The sequence below is a fragment of the Ambystoma mexicanum genome, chromosome 3p (assembly GCF_040938575.1).
Source record: "Ambystoma mexicanum isolate Mex_15411 chromosome 3p, UKY_AmexF1_1, whole genome shotgun sequence".
NCBI classification, from domain to species: domain Eukaryota; kingdom Metazoa; phylum Chordata; class Amphibia; order Caudata; family Ambystomatidae; genus Ambystoma; species Ambystoma mexicanum.
In genome coordinates this window covers 622,343,349-622,364,458 of record NC_090925.1, presented here as the reverse complement: position 1 = coordinate 622,364,458, position 21,110 = coordinate 622,343,349, and positions in this window count along the sequence as shown.

Here is a 21,110-nt window from a genome sequence, read left to right as displayed (position 1 = left end):
ATATCAGGGTTATTTAGAATTGGGGCATGACTCACCTGATCAACCAAGTCGTCTTTCAAGACGCAATTCGTCCGTATACTGACGCAACCAAACATCGTTGTGTCTGCGTATCTTGGCTCACTCTGCCTCATTTCGGGACCCTCGCCTCCTTGTTCTCTGGCCGGACGCATCGATCAGGGATCAGTTGTATACAGATCTCAAAGGAATCTCTCATCACTTTCACAGCGGCGCCCCGAACACCTCTTGATCCCGGCTCGACAGTCTCGTCCTCGCTTCGTTCTCTCCTCTCGTCTTCTTATATTACAACGTATACGATGGAACAAGTGGGAGAGGGTCCCTATTCGGGCACCATTTTGATGGGGCCCCTAGGGGACCCTCGTGTATGGAAACAGGGCACAATCACCACACACAAACTGATACGCCAGACACGAGGTTCAATTCCCAAATTCTAGGGTTTATTGCAAAGCAAATAGTCTCAGTCGGCCGGCTGGGTCTCACGTCCCACAACGTGTGTCTCCAGACCCCGTGGGATGCAAGAGAGTGAGCATTCTACAACAGTTACATATATACAAAGCGAACATCTTATTATCAGTAGTGACATATTAAATTCCGCCCATAATGTATTTCCTTTAAATGGTTTCGATGATTGACAATTATGACAAATATGACATCTTCAGACATTTATTCAGCAACAGTTTGCAATCTGCAGACTTGCAGATATAATTCTTTGTTTTAGGGAACATAATGCTCTTGTTCTTACAGGCAAGCTGCGTGCAGGGGAGAGACACATTCCAGGCCTCACTATCTTCTAGTTTCTATTCGTGTACTAGAGGTCAACTCGCTCTACAGGGGCTCAGTGAAGGGGGGCCGTAAAAGAAAGCATAATTCAAACCATTAATTGTTCGTTTCTACCGTTTCTACCACATCAGCGAGACTAGCTGGCACCTGCCTAATGATTAAATGCCTTGTTGCTTACTTCCAAGAACTTGTGAAGGAGGAGATCGGGCATTGCTGTCTGGGATACCTGAGCTGCGTTTCAACATGTAACTTGTGGCCTTGCTCTATGCATGAGCAATAACGGAATAGAATACGCTTACAGCAAAGCAGTTTGAACAGAAAGCAAGAAGTGAAAATTTGTCAAAATGGCAAATTCTATTCCTACAAAATGGACGCTGTGTGGTCATGCTCATGAGTCTGTACTAACGATGCTGAACACATGATGTGGTCGGTTTTCGGCCAACAAAATACATCGCCTATGCTATGGGAGGGTAATTTCTAGACTCACAGCGGTTGCTTGCAGGGTGGCGTCATGGTGATGGGGGCTGATGTCTCCCATGTGATGGCGGCTGCCTGCAGGGTGACGTCACAGGTGAGCAGTGCTGGGGGTGTCCAGTCTGGAGGGGGCTGTCTGCAGGGTAGCATCATGGGTGATGGGGGCTGGGGTGTCTCATGTGATGGGGGCAGCCTGCAGGGTTGCATCATGGGTGATGGGGGCTGAGGTGTCCCGTGTGTTGGGGGCTGCATGCAGGGTGGCATCATGGGTGATGGGGGCTCTTTTTGTGGGGTGTCTATTAAATCAACTCTTCCTTTCGTTTCTTCCTCAGTAACCATTAGACAATCAGGGGGAGGTAATTCATTCTCCCTTATTTCTCCATTGGGCAGTGGCATTAATTCTGCAGGATTCAAAGCGCTACACCTCATAATTTGAATGTGTGGTGCAAATAGGACAATTTCATATCTGGTCAATCTAGCGGACATGAGGTGTTGCGTCTGCGTTCTATTTAATAGAACGTCTATGGCATGTGGCACCATTAAACTTAAGGTGTGCCCCAGCACCATTCCTTCAGTTTGTTTTACTGACGCAGCAGCCACTGCAACAGCTCGCAAACAACGTGGTAACACGCATGCCACAGGTTCCAGCGCAGAAGGAAAATAGCCGCATGGTCTATTTCTTCCACCTTGTTCCTGTGTTAAAACAGCCAACAGGCAGCCTTCATTCTCATGCACAAATAATCTGAATTTTTTTTCATAGTTCGGTGTGCCCAAAACTGGGGCGGGGCACAATGCAGTTTTGAGCACATCAAATGCTTTCTGGCACTCTTCATTCCATTGCAAAGGCATCACAGCATCCTTTTTTGTCAATTACACCATCGGTTCCACAATCATTGCGAAATTTGCTATCCACTGTCGGCAATAGGAAGCTATGCCTATTATGGCTCTGACTCCTTTCTGCGTTTTTGGAATAGACATACCAGAGATACTCTCTATCCTTTCTGGTTTCAGTCTTCTCCCCTCTCTCGAAAGTAGGTAGCCCAAATAAGCCACCTCCTTTCGACAATATTGGAATTTCTTCAAACTTGCTTTATGGCCATGTGATGCTAAGTGTGATAATAACAAAACGGTACTCTTTTTACAAATATCCTCAGTATCAGCAGTAATCAACAAATCATCTATATATTGTAACGATACACAACCTGCCGTTAATTCTAACATATCTAACTGTTCCTTCAATGCTCTGCTGTAAATACTCTCTGTATAGCCTTGTGGAATTCGTGTGAATGTAAATGACCATCCTCCTAATGTGAAAGCAAATAAATATCTGCTATCCTGCTATCCTGGTGTACTGGAATGCTGAAAAATGCATTCTTAAGGTCTACCACGCTAAAATATGCTGCCGACGCAGGTATCATTGTCAAAATTGTGGTGACGTCTGGGACCAATGGGAATTGGGGATCGACCACTTTGTTCAATGCGCGTAGATCAATTATGAAACGATACAGTATCTCATTCCCTCCTTTCTTATACACTGGGAGAATGGGGCTGTTACATGTGCTACCTGTGGTTGCGTCATGGGTGATGGGGGCTGAGGTGTCCCATGTGTTGGGGGCTGCCTGCAGGGTGGCATCATGGGTGATGGGGCTGGGGTGTCCTATGTGGTGGGGGCTGCCTGCAGGGTGGCATTATGGGGGATGGGGGCTGGGGTGTCCCATGTAGTGGGGGCTGCCTGCAGGCTGGGGTGATGGGGATGGGGTGTGGCTGTCCCATCAGGAGGTTTATGCTTCCTGTGGATTTATGCGGGTATCACGGGTTGTTTTGGAGCATATAGGGTGCGGACGGGGTAAGTGTTGAGTTTTCACAGGATTTGGCTGGGGCGCAGATGGGGTATGCGCTGAGTTTCCATGTGATTTGTCTAGGGTGCGGACGGGGTACGCGCTGAGTTTTCCTGCGATTTGGCTGGGGTGCGGGCGGGTTATGGAGTAAGTTTTCATGCAATTACCCCGTCCGCACACCAGCCAAATCGCGTGAAAACTCAGTATGTACCCCATCTGCACCCCAGACAAATCAGGTGGAAACTCAGCACGTACCATGTCCGCACCCCAGCCAAATCGCGTGGAAACTCAGCATGTACCAGGTCCGCACCACAGACAAATTACGTGGAAACTCAGCGTGTACCCATCTGCACCCCAGACAAATCAGGTGGAAACTCAGCACGTACCCAGCCCGCACCCCAGCTAAATCGCGTGGAAACTCAGCATGTACCCCGTCCGAACCCTAGGCAAATTGCGTGCAAACTCAGCGCATACCCCGTCTGTGTCCCAGCCAAATCACGTGAAAACTCAGCATGTACCCCATCTTCATCCCCAGATAAATCGCATGGAAACTCAGTGCATACCCCGTTTGCACCCCGGCCAAATTGTGTGAAAACCCTGCTGGTCCAGGGATGGTGTGGCAGCTTGCGCCATGTTGGGCATTTTACTTGCTTTTTACTGCACGTGGGGGCGTGTTGGGGGCGTTACTGGCATTGCTTGATGTTCCCTGCACCGCGGCTAGTGATGGCTTGGGAAATCCATGAATACGCGTGCCTCCCAATTGTTTCTTTGTGCCACAGCTGGCACATGCTCCTTCTCGGCACGCAGTGCTTCTGCCTTATCTACACTGGATTCTATGAATCGGGCCCTTAGACTACAATCTTGCCCCAGAGGAATGAGGAATCCATGCACAATTTGGTAGACGTGGGTTCTACAGTGTGGATTTGTATAGCCGGACAAACATGCACACATACATACATTCAGCTTTATATATGAAGATGTATACCGCACACTGGTGCCATTTGCATGTTCTCTAGGCATTCTGTAAGAAAGTGGGTGGGGTTGGTTAGTGAGGGAAGAGGGATAAGATAGAGGTTGTGCTCTTCTGTTGATGCTTGCAGAACCAGGAGAAACTGGTGTCTGTGAGCATATGCTCTCTGAGTGTGCTGTGTTGTGTGCATTGGGTTTGTTGTGTAATGTCCAGTGTCTGGAGTGTTTGTTCTTTGCCTTTGCTTGCTCTTGTGGTGTGTGTGTGACTTGTGTGTTTTTGTGTGTAGTGTGTCTAGCCCTTTGGGTGGGGGTGGTACGTAGGAGGTGTGCGTTAGAAGAGAATGGAACAGGGGCGGTTAGTTAGTAGGTTTGCATCAGGTTGTGTAGTTGTTTTATTGTCTGTTCCACGTTTAGTACTGTCCCATGTTTGCCTTGGGTCCATGGTATGATTTGTGGGGTGCCCGTTTTTATGCTTGTCTCTGTGAATTGAAAAGCCAAGTTTTCATTCGTTTTCTAAAGGTTAGGTTATCTTCTGTCATTCTTTGGCTATGAAACGAGAATGTTTCGATTTTCAATTTGTATGTCGTTGCTCGATCTTAGGTTTCTTCTTGCTTGGTAGCGATTGATTTTGGATTGAAGGAATTCCATGTAGTGATTTGTGGCTGATGCAGAGGGCATTAAAGTTGATGTGTGTGTTGTGGTGTCTTCTGATTAGTCTCAAAGAGTAGTCTTGCTGCAGTATTTTTAATGTGTTGGAGTTTTTTGTGTGTAGTTCTGGAATTCCAAGGTTAAGGCTGTTTGCATAGTCTAATTTCAGTAATACGAAGGAGATGATTCCAATGCTTCTATGTGTGAAGGTGAGGTAGGGGAGTATACCTGAAATTCGTCGCAGGATGTAGGTTGACTTGTGGTTCCAGTGAGATACCATTGTACATGATTATTCCCAGGTTTTTTATCCCTGTTTGTCTGGTTTGGTTCCCATGCATGGTGGCCAGCTAGAGGGGGTGGGGGTGTGTGTGTGTGTGTGTGTGTGTGTGTGTGTGTTCTATATGTCCATGAGGCATTTGTTGAGAGTGCTGTTTGTGTCTTGCTTTGAGGTTATCTTGAAATTTAGTTGTAGATGGTCAGTCCATGGGCATAGAAGAGTTTCATTAGACTCCGGGAATGTAAGAGAAATGTGAGGGATGAGCAAGAGGTTCTAGCTGTGCGCAGAGCAGCAATGTGTTTTATTTGTGGCATGAGATGTGAAGTAGCAATCTTTGCTGACTTTTGGAAAGAATCGACTGAGAATGGAGCCAGAGCTATATATGTAGGGTAACAAGGTATTCAAAATTAAAAAAATGGGGACAGGTCATCGACATAAAGGTAGGACTACAATTTTACAGTGGCTGTCATCATAAAAGTAGGACTACACTTCAGCAACCCTTGGAGGGGATCCATTTTGGTGTCCGTCAATGGACGTTCCCTAGTTTGTAATGTTATAATTTTAGCAGTGATCGCATAACTAGGAATACTAATCAAGGTCATTTGAATTTGAAAAAACTATCACCTTTTCCCCCAACACATTGCTTGCTCACCTTTAGCTAGGGCTCACAAAAACTGCTTCTAATTTATTTTCAGGGTTTTTATTTACAGGTGTCTACGGTCCCGGGGCAATTAACACCTGTTCCAGCCCTTGAAATGGGTGCTTAACGCTTAATAATGCACTGGTCCAGCATTTCATACAAAGGAAAGTATTGAAAAACAAAAACAAATTACATTAAAAGGCAAATGGTTGGCAGAAAACACTAAACGGTTGCTCTTTATTTGCCAATTTCACAGTGTGCTAGATTCTGCGGTCCAGGAAAATGCTCCTTCCTGCAAGGAACAACACTTTTCCACATTGCACCAGATTCACTTGGAACCCAAAAGTGGTGGATTGGAATATAATCTGCCAGTTTTACGCACCAGGCCATGTATTCACTTTATGACATGTCAAGGGTCCCAGTGACGAGCTCGCGTTGTCGGCTATGCATCAACTGCATAGCCGACAACGCGAGCTCATCTACTTGTCCAACGTCACATTTGCATCTAAATAAATACGTGCGAAATGACGCCCTGCCCTTCTCCCGCTGATTTTGAGGCATAATTAGGTAAAAAAATGAGGGGCGCTAATCAGTGTAAAAAAAAACTGTTTGATGTGTAGTTGCTTCGAAGTATTTCACAGGTACGCCACAAGGTGGCAGTCTAGCATAACGAGAAATAGTGTGTTGAAGAAGCGTGCCAGTGTTCTCAAGGTGCCACATTTCTGTTTTTCAGAAAGTTCTAGACGGGTTCTGCATGCCGGACATATTTTTGGTAATATAGACGTGTGAGGATTTCTTGCGGTAGGTGCTCGGCGCACGGAAAGCCTGCAGTGCTCCTTCAGCACCAACTTCAGGAGAGTTTCCCTCTGAATACACAGCACTTCCCCACCACTCCTCGGGCCACCATCAGAATGGGGGAGCAAGGTGCTGGTTACCGAAGGTGTTTTTTCTGCAGCCAATTCACTGGCCATCAGAACTGGGTCCTGGCTGCTAACCTTCTTTAATGTGTTTTTGAGAGAATTTATAGTTATGGACGATACGTTACAGAAATATAAAATACATGTTGTATGTACAATAGAACGTCTCCAGAATAAAGAGTCAATTATCATGTTTTAGATATCATTCAAAAAGCATAGATACAGTAAGAAGAGCATTTTCCAAAAAATGTTATTTGATGTCCAGCATGAATATCTGATATTGCTGCTAGATTTTGCCTTGAAGATCATTTCTTACTTGGATCTGGACTGGTTCCTGATTGCTGGCCGATGATTCCTGCCACCCCAGATACCACATTAAGATTATTATTTACAAAGGAGGCCTTTATATTCACACACCTCGTTTTCCATTTGGTAGTTATCACGTGTTTTCCTTTTGTTGTATGTGCTTTCCCTCGGGAGCGTCTAATGGGAAATAAATAGGGCGTTAAACTCCGTCCCTTCCCTGTTTGACTGTGACACCAAGGTCATGTAATTGGCCAGCTCCTGTGACCGAGGGGGCTCATTCTTTACAGCAGGGGGCAGTGTTGCCAGGGCCTGCAGTGTAATGGGGGAGGACCATTGTGAGAGTGAAATCGTTGCTGTCCAATGGCAAGGGAGGATATGACAGAATTCTGACAGTTGGGATGCAAACGGCTTTCTCTGGGAGGGTATGGTGACAGGATCAGGAAAGATTGAGATGGCTCTGGTAAGAACAGCACAGATAATGCCACACGAATAAGGTTTTTTTTTTCTTGTAAAACTCCTTGGGCTTCCACCCCTAAAGTACCGGAGCTTCTAAAACATACAAGTACAGGCTGTTTTCAAACTGTGGCTTGCTGCCAGTGTTCCTCCCATGCCACTTACACGTTTGGCTTGTGACAATAAATACCCCTGTCTTGCCTGCTCACGGTGACACTTTGCCACATCAGTGTGGCGTTGCCCCGTGAGGGTCTGCGCACGCGGCGGCGTGACGTTGCACGTCGCCGCGTGCGGCTTAAATAAACGTGGCGTTCCCGGTCGCAACAGAGCGACCGGGGAGCCCGAACTACACAGACGTGTGCCGAGTGAGGTCTGTGGGTTGAGGGGCTTACGGGCACGCATGGGGGTGCTGACAGACTCCCAACAGTGGCGACGAGGGTATTGGATGCCCGGGCCCGTCGGTGAGAGCCATCCCTGAATTTTTCTTCCTGTGTCGGAACATCCGCAGATGTTTCGTCTCACGCCGTGGCCGCGGACCATACACGCGGCTGGCGGCCATTTTGCACACGTGGTTGCGGAACTTCCAGGAGCTCCGGTTTGGAGTCAGAAGGTGATCCGAGCCAAATTTTTGGACATGCTGAGTGCCGGCAGCCTAACCTGCAGGCCCATGCCTGGGTTTTGACGTTTTGACCTGTTTTGGGTCCCCTACGTCGTGTGATAGCTGGGAGAAGGACTGAGGTGGCTGGGCCTTCTCAGCCCACTCCAATATTTCGAGCTCAATTTTTGGGACATCCACATCAAGGAGGTCTGCGGCGGCCTTCGTCTGTCGCATCTTCTTCAACCCCTTCATCATCACGAGGGTGGTGGCAGTAAGGGGTCTGGTGGGCCCACGTGGTACGGTCTGCTGACAAGTTTTGGTGTGGGGAGGGGACTGAGTTGCGGCCCTCAGAACTGGAAGGAGGGTGCCTGTGCGCTCAGTCCTATGAGTGACATCGGCGCCCTGGAGGGTGCGTCTGCCACGACCTCGGAGGATTCACAGGACGAAGGCTTGGCAGATCTATTTCGGCAAACTCCCCAGCAGCCACCACTACCTGCAACATCTGGACTGCCGAGTCCCGCGGTAGGTGCCACCGCTCCCCAGAATCAGCCAGGACCTGGGGTTTTGCAGGGCGCTCAGCCGACTCCTCCGGCCATGGCCCAAGCCAGGGCGCAAGCAGCCCTGCAGCCCATTCCAGAATTTGACACCACGGGTCCCCCGTCCAGCCTGGGCCCCCGGTGGAGAAGATGGATTGGACGCCTGGACATGTACTTCAGGGCCGCCCAAGTGACGGACAATGACAGTAAGATAGCCACTATGTTATACTCAGCGGGAGCCTCTGTCCAGGAGATATTTGAATCATTGACTCCAGTGGATAACTCCTACGACCAGGCCAAAGCCGCTCTCCTCGCACACTTCCTTCCCCTTGCCAACTTGGACTACGAGAGATTCGTTATGCTGTCGGCCAGGCAGAAGGACGATGAGACTCTTGACACCTTCTATGGTCGCCTGCGCCGCCTCTCCCAAGGGTGTGCGTGGGGAGATGCTGAGGACATGATGCGGACCATGCTATTCCAGGCTTGTTCATCTGGCAAGTTGAGGCGACAGGTCCTGAGAGAGCCCGGCCTCACCCTACCCCGCATTCTTGAGCTGGGGCGATGTCATGAGGTAGCCGAGGCCCGAGCCAACAAAATGGAAGCCGGATCCCGCACCGCGCGGCCTGAAGAGGTGTGCGCCGTCTGGCGGGGCGGTAGAGGGGTGCGAAGGCCCGGTGGAACAGCCAGAGACAGAGCGGGAAAGCCTGTGGAGTCCTGCCAGAAGTGCGGCTATGACCTCCCCCACTCATCTGAATGCATGGCAATATGGAAGATCTGTGGCCGATGTGGGGTACCCGACCATTTCTCGAGGGTATGTAGGGCGGCCCTACCCGTACTGACTCCGAGAGGACAACCCCGGCTTTGGGCTCCTCGCCAGAATCGGCCGCCCAATGTGGCTCAAGTAGACCACGCGGAAGAAGATGCTCCGGCGGAGGACGCTGAGGAGGAGGACGAGGAGAACATCTTCTTTGTCTCCAGCATGGAAGTCCTCAAGGGGAAGAGCAGGAGACAGCCGAGATGCGTGGTGGAAGTGAACTGCTCGCCTGTCCTGGTGCTGGTCGACACTGGGGCATCAGTCAACGTAATGGCGAGGGGACACTATGCCGCGCTCAAACCACCACCGAGTCTGGCGATGCCGAGGGCCCGCATCTTTGCGTTTGGTGGGCGGGAGCCCTTGCCACTGGACGGCGCATTCGTTGCAAAGGTAGAGCATGACGGGTCCATGATCAAGGCCCGTTTCTACGTGACTCCAGTGAGCAGCAACACCCTCTTGAGTTGTGCGGCGGCGGAGGCTCTTGGCATCGTGAGTTTCGAGTACTCAGTTTACTTGGAAGACATAAACGACCTGTTGGATAAGTACGCTGCCATCTTTAAGGGCATTGGAAGAATGAATGGCGACCCGGTGAGGCTTCACATTGATGAGTCGGTGCAGCCGGTGGCTTTGAAGCACAGAAGGGTCCCTTTCCACCTGAGGGACCAGGTTGATAAGGAACTAGACAACCTGGTGAACCTGGACATAATTGAGAAGGTGGAGGGCCCAACACCCTGGGTGTCCCCCATCGTGGTTGCGAGGAAACCGAAACAGCCAGACTCTGTCCGGATCTGTGTGGACATGAGGTTGCCCAACAAGGCCATCAGGAGGGAGCGGCACCTGACCCCGACCATTGACGACATAATTGCAGAAGTTCAAGGGGCAAGGTTCTTCTCCAAATTGGACCTACGAGCAGGATACCATCAAGTTGTCCTCCACCCAGAGTCCCGCTACATCACGACCTTCACCACTCACAGGGGACTCTATCGGTACAAGCGGCTGAGCTTCGGAGTATCGTCAGCAGCCGAAGTGTTTCAGAACATAATTCGAGGTGCCCTCGTAGATCTGGAGGGTGTCCTCAACATTAGTGACGATGTTCTGGTCTTCGCTAAGACTGAGCTGGACCATCTGAAACGCCTTGCCAAGACCCTCGAGAGGCTGCAGTCGCTGGGACTCACCCTCCACAAGGACAAGTGCGAGTTCCTGCGCCCGACCATTGAGTTCTTTGGGTTCGTGTTTAAAGAGGGCGGTGTGTCGCCGGACCCGAGGAAAGTCCGTGACATCAAGACGGCACAACCGCCTGAATCGGCATCGGACGTGCAAAGCTTCCTGGGTATGGTGACATACTGCGGGCGCTTCATCCAGAACCTGGCCTCGAGGTCGGAGCCGCTCAGGGCCCTGACGAAGAAGGAAACAGCTTGGCAGTGGGGTCCGTTGGAGCAGTCGGCGTTTGGGGACATTAAGGGTGTCCTGACGGCAGAGGACACCATGGCTTTCTTCGACCCGGCTCTCGAGTCGGAAATTGTTGTGGACGCAAGCCCATTCGGTCTGGGAGCAGTGCTTACTCAGGTGGGCCGAGATGGAAGGATCAGACAAGTGGCCTACGCCAGCAAAGCCCTCTCAGAAACAGAACAGAGGTATTCCCAAATAGAACGCAAAGCCCCTGATGTCCTTTGGGGCTGTAGGCATTTTTTCGTCTGTATGTGCTGGGAAGACCTGTTACGGTGGTGACTGACCATAAGCCGCTGCTCCCGATCATGGCTGGATCATCATCGAAGCCTCCGGCCAGAATCGAGAGGTGGATGCTTGCTCTTTTGGAATATGGAGTCACCCTGATATACCGGCCGGGTGCCAACAACGCGGCTGACTACCTGTCCCGACACCCGGGAGGGCGTGGAGGTCCAGTGCAGGACACCTGCGCCGAAGAAGCCGATGATCACATCAGAATGGTGGTAGAGGGTGCCACCCCCAATGCGATGCCGCTACCAGAACTGGAGGCAGCTGTGGCCGACGACAAGTGCTTCCGAATATTGAGGAGCTCGATGCGGTCGGGATCCTGGAAGTCCGTGCTGGAGATGGTGGCGGGGCGCACTCAAGAGGCCAAAGTGACCCTAGAACAGCTCTGGAAAGTGAAGGACGAGTTGTCCTTCTCGGAGTCAGGCCTTCTGCTGCGGGGCGATCGCCTGGTGGTGCCTGGTTCCAAAATCAATGAGGTCATCAATCTGGCACACCAGGGGCACCAGGGAGCCGCCAAGAAAAAGGCGAGGCTGAGGCTGAAGGTGTGGTTCCCCGAGCTAGAGCGGAAGGTGGACGACTTTGTGGCGGCCTGCGTGTGGTGCCAGGCGGCCTCCCCGGTGCACGGTGAACCTGAAATCGAGATGATGCCACGAGGGACCCAGCCGTGGGAGATCGTACATGCGGACTTTGGGTCCACGGCAGTGGGCACCCACTTCCTGGCCATAGTGGACGAGTACTCCCGGTACCCCGAAGTAGAGTTCGTTGAGTCAGTGGCGTTTGAGCACGTGGTGGGAGCAGTGGAGAAGATCTTTGCCACCCATGGTTTTCCGGTGACTCTGTGCTCGGACAATGGGTCCCCGTTCCAGAGTGCACGGTTCTCGGAGTTCCTGGAGAGCTGCGGAGTGATACACAGGAAGGTCTCCCCGTTGTGGCCCCGTGCAAACGGGGACGCGGAACGGCTGATGAGAACACTGAATAAAACATTCCGGATAGCCCAAGGGCAGGGCCAGCCCCTCCAGCGGGCATTGTATCAATTCCTGAGGGTATACCGCACCACCCCACACGCCTCGACTGGGGTTGCCCCAGCTGAGGTCCTATTCCGACGATGCCCCCGAGGCCTCCTGCCGGAGGTACAAGAAAAGGAGCCCGGCGTGATAGATGATCAACGGGTGGAGGCTGAGCGACAGACACGGACAAATCAGGAGAATCTGTGGCGGGGCCTCCGTCCGCAGCAGCTAGAGCCGAGTGACGAGGTACTGATCCGGAATCGACATCCTCATGGCAAGCTCTCGCTCCCGTACGAACCGGAGCCACTGGACGTGGTAGCCGTAAAAGGGTCAATGGTGACGGCCTCGGATGGGAAATCGGCCGTCACTCGAAATGTGAGTTTCTTCAAGAAGCTGGGTGACTCTCGAGCGGAGCTCCCGCCGGACCCGGATGAGGTGGACCTCCCGGATGAAGACACACCCCGGGGGGAAATCCCGGTGTCGCCACATCGAGGGACTGGGACGATGGGGAGTCCTGCGGTGGAGGTAGGCGGGAGGTACCCCCAGAGGGCTGGGCGAGGGAAACCTGCCTACCTCGGTGACTATGTACTAGGACCGGTTGAGTGCCTCCCGGAGTGAGGGGACCCTGGTGGCTGATATTAAAGGGGCATGGGCTCTGAGTTTTAGTTGTTGTTTTGTGTGCGGTGTAACATTTAGAAATGTGTGGTATTGTTGTTCCTCCCGAAAAAGGAGGAGTGTGGCGTTGCCCCGTGAGGGTCTGCGCACGCGGCGGCGTGACGTTGCACGTCGCCGTGTGCGGCTTAAATAAACGGGGCGTTCCCGGTCGCAACAGAGCGACCGGGGAGCCCGAACTACACAGACGTGTGCCGAGTGAGGTCTGTGGGTTGAGGGGCTCACGGGCACGCATGGGGGTGCTGACAGACTCCCAACAATCAGTCAGAGGCGGAGCCTAGTGGCTTGCCTTTCGTGTCCCCAACTTTTAGTGCTTCATTCAGTCGGCCTCAGCAGGTGATTGAAATAACCGTAGCTCTTACATCTTTAAGCGCTATAAGGGTGCCCCATCGAGCATACATCATAAGGGTCTCTGCATCAATGTGCATTTACTCTTAAAGGGCTACATCAGTGCCTCATTCAGCGTGCCTCAGCAGGTGCTCTGTATAGATGTATTCCTTTACTCTTTAAGCTCTATATCAGTGCTACATTCAGTGTGCTTCAGCAAATGCTCTATATACATGTGGTGCTTTCCTTTTTAAGAACTATATCAGTGCCTCATTCAGTGTGCCTCAAAAAGTGCTCTGTATAGATGTAGTGCTTTCTAATGTAAGCACTATATCAGTGCCTGATTCAGTGAGCCTCAGCATGTGCTCTATATATATGAAGTGCTTTCCTCTTTGAGACCTATACCAGTACCTCATTCAGCGTGCCTCAGCAGGTGTTCTGTGTGAATGTAGCGCTTACATCTGTAGCTGTATATTAGTGTTCATTCATTGTGCCTCACAAGGTGCCATATTCATTATTACAGTATTCCCTGTCCGAGCACATCACCAGTGCTATTTTAGGGAGTGCGACTCAGAAGCTCTGGATCAGGAAGTTGTGGCGTAAGAGAGTATGTCCAGCACCTTTCCCAGAAGCGCCTTTACAGTGATTCTGGGTCAAAGCTGGCTTTGGGTTGACAATGTGCTGTGGAGTGCTCTCATGGGAGCTTCCTTTCGGTGCTTTAGAGAGTGAGTGGCAAGATGGGTGCCCCATGTCTCATAAGTCATTACGATCCCTCTTCTAGGCCCTCGTAAAGTCTCCACGAGGGCCTCCTTCCGACCGCCTCGAGCCTCTGCTCAGAAAGTCCCGGCCCAGCCGTTGGCTAATCAGCTCAGCACAAGCCTCACTGATACAATGACTACCTGAGCTCAAAATGCACCCAGCTGTGAGCCTGCTAACAATGCAATGCGACTATGTCTGTAACCACCAAAGTGACTAATTCCCCCACCCTTTCCAATTGTGCAAACAATGTGTCTAGCCCTGTGACCGCCAATGCAAGAAATGCCTGCATCTGTGACAATCCTGCTGAATATATCACTAGGCCTATGACTGCCAAATTGAGAAATCCTGCTAACAGTGCTAACCCTGCTGAAAATGTTACTAGCCCTGAGATCACTATTGTGAGAAATGTCACCAATGATATCAATTTTGTTGAAAATATTACTAGCCCTGAGATCACTATTGTGAGAAATGCAGCTAATAATGTCAATTTAGTTGAAAATGTTACTAGCCCTGGGATTACTCATGCGAAAAATGCAGCCAATAAGGCCAACTCTACTGAGAATGCTGCCAGGTGTATAACCTCCAATGTCAGAACTGTCCTCCTCTGTGCGAATCTTGACCAAATTGCTTCTCTGCCCAACTGCTCCACCATCTCATCAATAACGGCCCCAACCGCCTTCAGCCCCTGCCCAGCCACATCTCAGGTCAAACCCCCCATTCCAATACACATGGACACTCCAACCCTCACACCACAAATTGTGTTCAAGAAACAAGAACCGACTCTGCTGCTGATGAACTGTGCCCTAATTAACACCCCATCCCTCCCAGCACATGCCTTGGACATTAATGGTCTTCTTACCTAACACAACGGCTTAGCCATCTCAGAAACTTGGCTCCATGACGCCTCTGGCCCTGCCCTCTTACGAGCCCTCCCCACTGTCTACTCAATCTATCGAAAGACCACCCCAATGGCAGAGGTGGGCTGGGGTGGCCCCAAAGAGTCTCTACCCTTTAGATAGGTTACCACTTCTCTGGAAGGGAATAATGACATTCTGTCACTCAAATTTTCCACATGCACCATAACCTTCCACAATGTTTATCACCCTGCCGGCCCTTTGTCCAGCTTCCATGAGGATCTCCTCCACGTCCTGGGAGATAATATCAAGAACTCCTCCAGAACTATCCACATGGGCGATCTGAACCTGGGCCTCAATGATCCAGAGGACACTCAGGACCTGTCACTCACCAAAGCCCTTGAAACCTTCGGCTTCAAGCTCCTCATCAATAATCCCACCCTTTCCAAAGGCTGCACTCTGGACTGGATTGCTGACATCAACTGCTTAACTCTAATCAATTCTAACACGCCCTGCCCCGGGTCAGACCATCATGTAATCCTATTCTCCATACCCCACCCCAAGAAACTTAAGCCTGTGATGGCACCATTGCCAACTGCACTAACGCAGAGCTCCCGCAAGCTGACCAAAGAGCGCCTATTGCCCCTCTTTGGCATCCCAAACCTCAAACTTGACAAAATAGAACCGCTAAACAAAAAGCTCATATCCAATAAAAATAGCTTCAATGCACCCCACGACGACACTGCCTCAGCCACCACCACAAACCCACTTATGCCTGATGTGCCACGGTTCCACTTCAAGGAGGTCACAGAACTAGAAGTACTCTGTATCCTGAAAAACCTAAAACCCTCCAAGTGCAAAGGGGATGTCTGTCCTGCCACGATCATCAAGTATTGCTCGGAAATCCTTGTACCATTCATCACCTCCTTTATAAATGCCTCCTTCACCTCAGGAGTGGTACCGTCCAGCCTCAAAAAGGAAGCCTGGCTATTTCCCCTCCTAAAAATCCCTTGTTGGTTCCCATGGTCCCAAACAACTACAGACCCATAACGACATTTCCATTCTTACTGAACATTCTAGATAGAGCCGCTTATCTGCAAGTCCAACAATTCCTTGAAACCAACCACATACTAGGCCTACACCAATCCAGATTATGCCCAGGCCATGGCACAGAATCTGCACTGCTGGATTAAAAAAAACAGATGGACGAGATTAGAGACAGTGGCAAGCCGGCACTGCTCCTCCTTCTGGACCCGTCAACCGCATGCAACATATGTTTATACAACATATTCAACAGACCTCTCTTTGATATCTTGGACGCCATCGGCATAGCCTACACTAACTATGCCGATGACACGCAAGTTCTCCTTCCACTCACAGGCAACTATGCAGATGATTCCAAGACCTTGAATGCGGCATACTCCACCATCCAGACCTGAATGGCAGCCAACCTACTCTGTCTAAATGGGGATAAGACGGAAATCCTGCTGTTTGGCCCCCCCTACGGTACTGAAAAAGCTCAATGACCAATACTCAGAATTTGACATTGACAACATCCAGATGTCTGTCTCGTCCTCAGTTAAAACCTTAGGGGTGTACCTGGATGCACCCTCTCACTGAAAGGCCAGGTCAATGGCATTGCATCCTCGGCAGCCCATGCAACCTAACTACTGAATGCAGCCAAACTCTTCCTGTCCACGGACAGCTTCCTCACCATCACCAGAGCCGTCATAGGCTCAAGGTTGGTTGATTGCAAGGCCCCCTTCACAGGCACGTCTGCAAAAAAACATCCAGAAGTTGCAAGTCATTCAAAATAATGCATTACGACATGCCAAAAAGGGAACACATCTCTGCAGCCAGGAGAGCTGCCCATTGGCTGCCTATTAGGGAGCGTGTGTTATTTAAAAGCCTAGCCATAACCCACAAGTGCCTTTCCGACACAGCACTCCCCTATTTCTCATAGAAAATTGTCAGAGCCTGCCCTTCCAGACCCACAAGAAGTCTGTATGCCCATATGACTAATACAACCCAAAGTCAGGCGTGCCAAAGCCGGTGGAGCTCGTTTCCCCTACATTGCAGCCAAACAGTGGAACTCCCTGCCTCCCACCTTGAGAGCTGAACCATCCTACTGGACATTCCGCAAAGCCCTAAAAACCTGGCTATTTCGAACAGGCCAAGCCAGCAACGACCTTTGCTAGGTACCTTTGGATGCTTGGAATCTTCACTTGTACCACCTGCATATCACAATACGTCTGAATGTATGTAACTGACCTTGGCAACAGCGCTGCGATGCCCCCGGGCTGTTTGTGTGCTTCACAAATGAACAAAACAAATACAAAATAAATAATTAGATTATTCTTTTTTTGAGCAGTGGTAGCTGGTGAATTTGGTATTGGAGGAGAGCAAATGTTTCCCAGGAAAGTGCAGTTTACAGGCAGATGAATATGCCATTCATAGCTACTGCCCCTCCTCACCCCAATATCTCATAGGTGAGAAATCTTACTCACTAAGGTGACCATACCGCCCCTATCCCGGGTAGGTACAGCAGGAAATGGACCTAAAAGATGTCGAGAATAAGTAAACTCACAGTAAAATAACACGTGCATGCAATATACGCAAAGCAAATATGCACTCAGCATGAAGAAACACAAACAATAGTTCAAATGTGCATTTATTCACAAAGAATATTGATTGCATCCATTTAGACATGAAGAATATCAACATAAACAATGCAACATGAATTATACACATATTTAGCTCACTAACAGAAACACGCCAGTAATGGGCAGCCATCTTTTCCAACCTGGAAGCCGCTGTATGCATTTAAGTGGATGAAAGGCCTTGAGACTCCAAGAAGAGGCAGACTGCTGAATTCAAAAGATCCGTGCAGCGCACAGACAGCAGCAATGCAACCCAAGCTAAGGTTACAGAGAAATTAGGGAGGGTCTGGACGGCTCAGAGAGAACACGGCATAATAAATCCCTAGGCATACGCTATATTTTTCTGAGATTAATTAGAGAACAGGCTGTCTTTGAAGACCAGGTGCAGGATAATTATAAGCTAAAAACATCATAGGGAATGGACCAAGCATGTCCCAAGTAGTCGAGAAAGTAATAACACTTGCATTTATATTAGCTGAATTCCCAATAAATGTGCGATGAAATAATTTCAAAATCGCACGTAACCCAACTTGGAGATAAAAGTCCATTATCCCCAGACACAGATAGGACACCTGCCTTACTCCTCACGCATATTTCCAGACACAAGGCATCATGCAAGGTTAATTAAAAAGAAGTCGCTATGGCATGGCCTAGCAATAAGGGATAGTATATTTTTTAATTGAAAGGAAAGCAGTTCGCAGACCCCTCTCCCCCTATTCCCATTGTGGCTCCTGTGTTGACGGCCACTCAGTTTCCCAAGGTTGGTCAGTAGAATGCTAACCAGTCAGGACCTTGTGTGTTAGGCCGCTCAGTACATGTTGCATTAACCAATCACATAATTTAGAGATGACATGTATTTACTATTATCAATTTAGAGGTTGTCTCAGGTGGAGCGATCCGATATGTAATGTCCAATTAGAAGACTAGCGTGTATATAATTTGTATACAGTCCATTGCCATAACCTATCCACTCATCCCGTAGGTTTTACAGTGTTATGTTGTTATCATGATGTGCTTTTGGTTTATAATTTGTTGTTTTGTATGAAAACCTTGGAGAGCTGCGACTCTATTGCTTGTATGCTGTCTCTGCTTTTTGTTGGATTGTCAGTAAGCCTGTTTTGCCTTTCACTTTAACTATTTCTATCATTGAGTCTAAGTTGTACTGACTCCACACCTTTTGCATGATGTGGGGTTTTCCAGGCCATCATTACAGTGCATAAGTGATCGAGCAAAGGGAGGGAGCCTGAATCAACCAAGGAATATCTAGATATGGGGTGGTTCCCACCCTGAGAAAATGTTTAAAATAATGTTGGGCATTTTTCAACATACTTTATGTGAAACATTGAGTCAAAATCTACATAGTTTACATTTTCTTTTGAGGGGTAACAAATGGAAAAATCCGGTAGATGCAAGTCACCAACAGCGCACAGAGCATTTTCCAACTCATTTGCAGGACGATTTTTCCCACAATAAAGCACTGCACCTTTGTAGGCCAGTATAGCCATGCAATAAAACTCACCATGTTCCCAGTAAAAAATGCAATGTCACAGGCAGAAAATTTAACCAGGCAGACTGCAGCAATGTAGGCCTGTCTAGCCACATAACAGCAATTAGAGTTATTATGTGGCTAGACTGGACTGCAATGCTGCAGTCTATCTAGTTATGTTTTCTGCCTCTGGCACAGAATATTTGTTACTTGCAGCTGGGTTAAAGCAAACATGTTAAGTGTTATTATGTGGCTAGTCTGGCTTAAATTGCTGAAGTCAGTCTGATTATGTTTTCTATCTCTGGCATGCAATGTTTACTGGGCATTAATGTTAAAGCAAACATGATAATCAGAGCTCTGCTCTCTGTGATGGTGAGTGGGCCTCTGAATTGGCATAGCATGGTGAGGGTGTGCATTTTCATGACACGCTTTCATACACATTCACTCGTGCAGCCATACACATTAACTCTCACACCCATACATATTCAAAGAATTCATAACTCTTTCACCTGCACACCCATAATGCAAACTCTGTCATTCACAAACAGACCTACACAACATTTACTCTTTCATTCATGCATGAAGGCAAACAGACACTGATTCCTACACATGCTGCCAGGTACACATTCACATACACTACCTGCAACCCCGATCCAGAATTCGCTCCACCCCCACCAGGAGAAGAGAATCCTGTGAAGGCTCTCCAGTTCCGTGCAATATGTACAATAACAAGGAAGGAGGGAGCGCTTACTGGTTTTCGCACATGCGCACAGGAGCCGTAGCACCCCTGGAGTATGCCACAGCAGCTTTGAATGTGCAGGGAGATACATGAGCGCCCCCTACCCAGAATCAAAGCTTCAGTACCTTAAACTGCATCCACAATGGTCCATGCAAGACTGGGACATGATGTGTCTCATTGTTTGAGAGATTAACTAAAAAGTGACTTTACTATTGATGCAAAGAGCATCATCAACATAGGCGCAGATCTTTTGACCTGGATTGATTTTTGTGATGGTTCTTGACTGCTCAAGGCAGTGTTCAGTGACATTAATTTGTAACCACAAAAGTGATGGGTGAAAGGTTTTGAATAAATCTGAACCCCTATCATTGCTCTGGACAACCTTCCACACCACCGTTTTTTAGCCCGTCTGCACCATTGCAAAAGGGGTCCAGCCAAATTCAAATCCGTCAGGTACTGCCACAATGGTAGCAGCCCGGCCCGAACTGCTAGGCCAGGTAACCTCTGCACGGAAACACATGCAACCCCAGACATGATTCAGCCTTGTTGGTCCTCCTCAGTGAGATTCAGCTTGGTTCCCTATGGCGCAGCGAGCAAGGGACCCATGTCTGGACATACCCTCCCTCACATAGTGAGACAAACTGTAACCACAAAAGTGATGGGTGGAAGGTTTTGAATGATCTGAACCACTGGCATTTCTCTGGGCAACCTTCCCCACCACCGTTTTTTAGCCCGTCTGCGCCATTGCAAAAGGGGTCCAGCCATATGCAAATCAGTCAGGTACTGCCACCAAAGGTGGCAGCCCAGCCCGAACTGCTAGGCCAGATCCCCTCAATGACATAACACTGAACATCATTTAAATAGGGTGGCGTGGAAGGATTATACCTCTAAGAGAACACGTGTTAGATTTTCACAAGTCTCGTCCTTGCCTTTGCATGTATGTTGCAATATGTAAATTCAGTGCAGGGAATGATTAACGGGTTCACCTTGTTGGCCTAGTCTACTACCTCCCTTTATCTTGTGATATGGTTGCATTACTCCACACCATCTTGTAAAATATCCTTCCCTCTTCACCTCCCTCACCAATGGAGGTATGCTTATCTTCTGACCGAAGCGTCTTTATGAACAAGCCAATCTGTGCTGTGCAGGAGTGCCTCGGCTCCTCAACTTCTAGGATCTCCAAAATGAACGCTGCCGGACCATCACTCCTGGTTTTTAGTTTGGGCTGTTAGGTGTCACTTGCGACACCTATAAAGCCCAAACGTTTGCATTCAAGTACTGACTCAATTACAGATAGGAAGGGGTGGTATAAAACAGACACAGATGAATGACATTTGAGTATTATGGACACAGAGTGTATAAGTGTTGCTTGCTTCTAAGTCCACCCATTGCCTACCCATAACCAAGCAAATCCCTATGGTAATTCCCACCCGTTACTGCCTCTCCCCGCCCAAAACCCCTCCTCATGTGGTTTTGGGCAGGGAGCTTGCCAGCTCGTTTTAATGAAGGCTTTCGCAGCGTGCTGATGTGCTGACATAAGGTGCTGGCTGACAGTTGTTTTTTTTTCATGTCAGTTGAGAAAGGAGGCCGGTCTTATAGAGGAG